At 34.4% G+C, this 6,048-nt stretch overlaps 1 long non-coding RNA gene across 1 annotated transcript; it reads left to right on the top strand.

Annotated features, from left to right (window-relative positions):
* Positions 1 to 2,225: 2,225 nt before the first annotated feature.
* Positions 2,226 to 4,108, top strand: LOC104118512 (uncharacterized). Its single transcript, XR_011411040.1, has 2 exons — positions 2,226 to 2,691; positions 3,018 to 4,108. It is a non-coding gene; the product is annotated as an uncharacterized lncRNA (long non-coding RNA).
* Positions 4,109 to 6,048: the final 1,940 nt, after the last annotated feature.

The following is a 6,048-nucleotide window of genomic DNA, read 5'->3' as shown; positions in this document are numbered from 1 at the left end:
ATACAATTCAATATTACACCTTCTGTTGTTAAACACCCCTAATTACTATTTTTTAGGCAGATTACCTCATTGTATTTATAAATACATTCGCGAGATTATATGAAATACATAATTAAATATTTGTAATCCTTGTTTTTTACCTCACTGTATTTATAAATACAGTCACATGAATACATGGAATACATCACAATAGCAATGAAATTTATGTAGAATTGACTTTGTTGAGTTAAGTTAGGAGTGATACACACTAACTGATCATCTTTCCGTTATTAAACAGTTGTATTCCCCTATTTTTTAGGCGAATTCCGCTACTTTATTCATAAATACAGTAGCGCGAATATAATCTCATAACTGGATTCCCCTATTTTTTAGGTAAATTTCACTATTGTATTCATGAATATAGTAGCGCGAATACATCGAATACAGTCGCGTAATAACTAAATAGTGGCTATACGAAGTAATTTTTTATATGGTAGATATATAAAGTTAATGGAGTAGCTATTTAACATTAGAGGTTTGTGAAAAATTCTCAATATTATATTACATGTGTGGTTTAACAACTCAAGCTACATACTTAATCATTGAACTTAAAGAAAGATGAAAGTCTACATATTCTGTATAATTGAACTTCAAAAGGGAAAAGATATCCTAAAGCCAAAGGCAAATGCCACATGGAAAAACCTTGGTTTGTGAGCCTTGGCTCTATGAGTCTCTAACTTAATTTTGACTTTATTTAAGGCCGGCAACCACTTATAACCTTACACAAACACGCAATATTATAAAGTATATAATCCAATAAAAAAACAACAGGAATTCGTGTCAAAGACTCAATCTTTATCGGAAAATAAGAAAAATAATAATTAATCTTTGTTCCTTTAATTTTGCCAAATAAATTAATCTAATCTAAACCACTAAACATGACCAATGTACTTTATAAAATATGTACAATAACAACAACATAACTAGTATGATCCTATCATTACTAGAAATTTAGGAAAAATCATCCAAAAAATTGATCAAAGTTGGTCGGTAATGACCAATAACCGTTCAAAACGTGACCATTAACTAGACCAATATCGACCAACTTTGGTAAGTCAATTAAATTCAAAAAAAAAATTACCGAAAACGTTTTTCCGACCAAAGTTGGCTGGTATTTTAATTATATAGTTAAAAAATGCACCATTTGGGAATCAAAGCGGGGTCTGTACTGTGGCAAGATACTATTCTACTACTAAACAATTGGTGCATTTTATTTTAAGACTGTCTTTTATTTAATTTATACTCTTTCCTTGTATTTTCGCACGAAAATAACCGACCAAAGTTGGTCGGTTTTATTAAAAAATAAAATTACCGACCAAATTCTGTCAGTTTTTTTAATATTAATTTTAATTTATTTTAAATAAAAAATCGACCAAAGTTGATCGGTTTCTTGAAAAATAAATTTTGCGAGACTCAATAATAGTTTCCCGCATTTTTGCGCCAAAGAAAACCGACCAAAGTTAGTCGGTTTCGTAAAAATAAATTAAAAAATAAAATATTTTGAAAAACCGACCAACTTTGGTTGATTTTTTGGCTGATTATTTGACCGGCCAAAATTGGTCGGTTGACCGTGGTCAGTTTTTACCGAATTTCTAATAGTGTATAAGTAAAATCTTGGGAAGGAGAGGTGTACGCAGACCTTACCCCTACACAAGGTAGATGTCTTGTGTTTACAATAGATTCTCATCTCAAGAAAAACGTTTCCAAAATAAATTTGAAAAATACAAGAGTTAAACAAACTATGATGAAAATATTTATTACAAAAAAAATTATTGATATAAAAAATATTACTCCCTCCCTCCGGTCCACTTTAATTGATTTTTTGGCTATTTTCACACATTCATAAATTCACCTTTTAGCATTAATTAACAATAAAATTTATCATATTAACCTTAATTTGTTCATTGGAAGTATAACAAATACTCCTAGGATCTTTACTCCAAGGGCAACTTCGGAATAAAATGAGTTAATTCATTTTTCATATCTGAAAAATCAAATATTATAGACCACAAAAAAGAGTCCAAAAAATCTGATAAAGTGGAACGGAGAGGTGTGTATATATATAATTTTGAACTCGACAATTCAATTAATCAATTACTCAATGACATCTGAAATTCATAAATTCATTTTTTTTTTCCCAAACCATCGGAATATATCCCCCTAAAGACCCACCAATATAATTATTCTCCTTTTCTTGCTCTTTTCTTCCTTCCATTTTGTCTTTTTGTTTGTTTCTAATTCATATATAGAAGAAGAATAATATTATACCTAACACTATATACTAGTCTCTCTTATCTTTTTCCACAAAGAAACCAAATTTCATTGACTTCCCAATTCATAGCTAAACAGCTGGTTCTCTCCTCCCCTCCTACATCAACCCCAACAAACTCAGTTTTCTTCCTCCATTTTTTCTTCTTCATATTTATATGCTAATTAATCACTTCCTTAATTAGGTTTGTTAATTGAATCAGACAAGGACTGGTGGCAGTAGTCATGGTCTCATGGAGGGTTACTCAATCAAAGGAGCAGGTCAAGATCGTTCAGCGTGAGGGATAAATTACGTAGCTGACCTGCTGGTCCATCAAATATCGTAGTTTCTTGATATATTTTCAATGCCTTTTGACTTACCACTAATTTCATTTTCGACTCTTTGTAAGTATATTTCTCTTCCATATACCTTTTCTTTTTCCTTTTCACTCCTCATAAATATACATGATTATATACGAATTCAGAATTCAAGTATGATAAGTTCAACTTAATTATTATATTTTTAAAATTATAGTAAAATATTGAATTAAATTGGATGCATAATTAATACAAGGCCGCATATACTTGTTCCATTTGTTCACTAATGCTAATTTTTCATATTGATGGTGAAAATATATATACGTACGCATAAGTTGTTGTATCCTATGTTGTGGCTTTGAGATACGTGCATAAATGGATGAAATAGGAAATCTTGGGTTTTCTATTTGCAGGAAAGGTCAAACAGAAGGATAGCAGCAAGAACGAAGGGTGAATTGTTGACGTAGAGAGAAAATGGACGGTGAAGATCGAGTTATAAGACGACGAAAGAGTTTAGCAGAACGGCTAGGATTAAAAGGAATCGGATGTTGTGGGTCCTACTTGGGTATATTGCCAGCAACGTTAAATATAATGGACTATGAAGACGACATAGAAGAAGTGATGGGTCATCATATAATTCATACACCATCTGAAACAGCTTCTACTGCTGCTGCTGCTGCTGCATGTTTGGGTCATATACCCGGAGGAAGGTCCGGGATGAATTTGGCGGCCGCATTGGCCGCCGAACGTCACTTCCAAGAGGAAGTCACAGAGCAAGGTTCAGATAATGCAATTGACAATAGCCCGGGTCAACAGACCGGGCAAAGCCGTAGCCCGTTGAGGCCCGATATTGGCGGGCCGAGGACGGTACCCGGGACACCAGCAAGAATGTCGTTGATGAGATTGTTAGAAGAAACGGAGATATATGAGGGAGAATTAATGGAGAAAGAAGAAGGGGTAGGGGGTGAAACTGTTTGTTGTGTGTGTATGCAGAGGAAAAAAGGAGCAGCATTCATACCATGTGGGCACACATTTTGCAGGGTTTGTTCAAGAGACCTTTGGGTAAATCGAGGTTGTTGTCCTCTTTGTAACAGATCGATTCTTGAAATTCTCGACATTTACTGACGTAAAAAAAGAATCCGAGATTTTGGTCATAGGGATTTATTAAAAGTAAAGAATTTAAATGAAAATGAGGAGGTGGAATTGCTCAAAACTGGGTTGAAATTCGTTAATTATGAGTTGGGCGCTTTAATCATTCTGTCATACGTGAAAATGAGAGCGGGAGGAGAATTTGATTTGCAGTGAAAGTTAAAGTTTCTGGTCATTGTCGTCTGATTATATGGATTAATAGTGTAATTGTTTTGCTCTTTTTTAAAGTTTGAAATTAAATAAGCCAAAAGAACTTTTTCTTTTCTCAAAGAAAAGAAAAGATTTTGGACTTATGTAGTTAAAAAATTATACTTGTACAATGTTAGTTCTAGTCATTCTATATCCAATTGACCAATTCAATGTCATAACAAAACGTGGAATAGATGCAAGCACGGCCTTTTCTCTTGATGCAACCAAAAAAGATAAGTTATACATTTCACTAATCCGATAATAATTATATTTGCTAGTCAAATATAAAAAAAAAAAAATATGTATGAAATAGTAGTAATAGGGTTCTAGTTACAAATAGTCAAAGGATTTAACTATTCAGCGTAATAATGACTACTTCTTCAAGTTGTGCCTACTATTAAATAAAATAAAATAAAATAAATAGAGATCAGATGGACTTAATCAGTTATTTGTACAAAATTGAACCTTGGCATTGAAAGCCATCTATTCAAGCCTTTCGCGTTCTTAATTTCTTATTGCTCTTTTTTATTGAATTGTCTAAATTTGCATAACATAATAGAGTTCTAAAACTTCATAAGTTGAGTATGTGACGCATGAGAACCATGAGTAAGCTCAACTTTTGTCCTACCTTATTATACTTTTTACCCCTACTATTCACAGGTCACCAATGTACGCGGGAGAGGAAAATGTTTTTTTTATGTATTTTAGGTGACAGGGCACCTTTCGTAATTTATATGCCATTTGTTACGCTAAAACGACCCGCATATACTTTTAATATAGTATGATACTGTCTACTTTGGATTAAACTCACCCTTTTTTTTTAAATGACTCACACTATTAAAAGAGCTCCCAAGATTTTCAATTACTAATTTGAGACTTTTGTTCGCACCAACAATCTCCTCGTTAAACTAAATTCTACCTGACCTACTACAACAATCCATGAAGTTTCCCCTTGAACCAAGTTCCACTTGGCGAAGTATCACGGTTCAAGGGTTAATTTTCGAGATTCACTGTGTGTCACCCACATCATTAGTGTATTTATGGCACCTGAAACCCACAACTAGCTTTTTCTTGTGTGCCCATCTCCATGCTCGTAAAGGGTAAGATAATCGAGCTCCACACCATCTTCCAGCGCCATACTTATTCCGTCAAACCTGCGCTCTAATATCAGTTGTTCTACTCAACCAGCTCAAAGATACTTTTAACATGATGTGATGTTCAAGTCCGCACAATTTTTCTCAAAATGCCTCACACCATTAAGAGATTACAGTGTAGGCTTTCAGTCTTTTTCACTACCATTATGGGATTTTCGTTTAACAATATAACTAAAGCAGTACAAGTAATAACTCAAAACTATAATGCTCAACTCGTTCACAATTCCGAAAAATAGGCATCCTTTTCAAGTATAACCGTAAAATCTAAATCTTTTACCCAAATCACCAAAATATGGGTAAATTTGAAAATATGTGATTTTTCCAAAACTGTCAACAGGTAAATGTTTCATTATGAGATGGCATGAGGAACGTACATCTCTATGCCTACATGTCAATGTGTATGTGAAGTCATGAATGACGCAATACAGTCAAAAAATGCATCTTTATGCATGTATGTCAAGTGTGCATGTCAAATGCAATGCAACACAGTGATAGAACCATATGTATACTCTCAGAGTATCAATTCGCTCAGTCCTCCCAGTCGCTCAGTCCTCATAGTCACTCAGACCTCAAAGTCACTTAGTCCTTATAGTCACTCAATCCTTACGGTCACTCAGTCCTCACAGCCGCTCAGTCCTCACAGTCACTCAGTCCTCACAGTTACTCAATCCTTCCAATCACTCGGCACTCGTACTCAGTAGGTACAAACGCTCACTACTAATAAGTCAGACTCCGGAGGGGCGGATCCTACCCAAGCGCTAATATAAGCCAATCATGGCATGAATCAACAAAGTATGCTGCAGCGTGCAGTCCGATCCCATAAACATCCTCACAATCAGGCCCTCGGCCTCACTCAGTCATCAATCTCTCCAGTCTCTCGGCCTCACAAATCTTATGCCAATTGGCCCAAAAATTGATAATATGCTGTGAGACAAATTATATCAGAGACTGA

Source organism: Nicotiana tomentosiformis, chromosome 9, assembly GCF_000390325.3.
Source record: "Nicotiana tomentosiformis chromosome 9, ASM39032v3, whole genome shotgun sequence".
NCBI lineage: Eukaryota > Viridiplantae > Streptophyta > Magnoliopsida > Solanales > Solanaceae > Nicotiana > Nicotiana tomentosiformis.
Note: the sequence above shows the minus strand (reverse complement) of the source record. Positions and strands in the feature narration are given on the sequence as shown.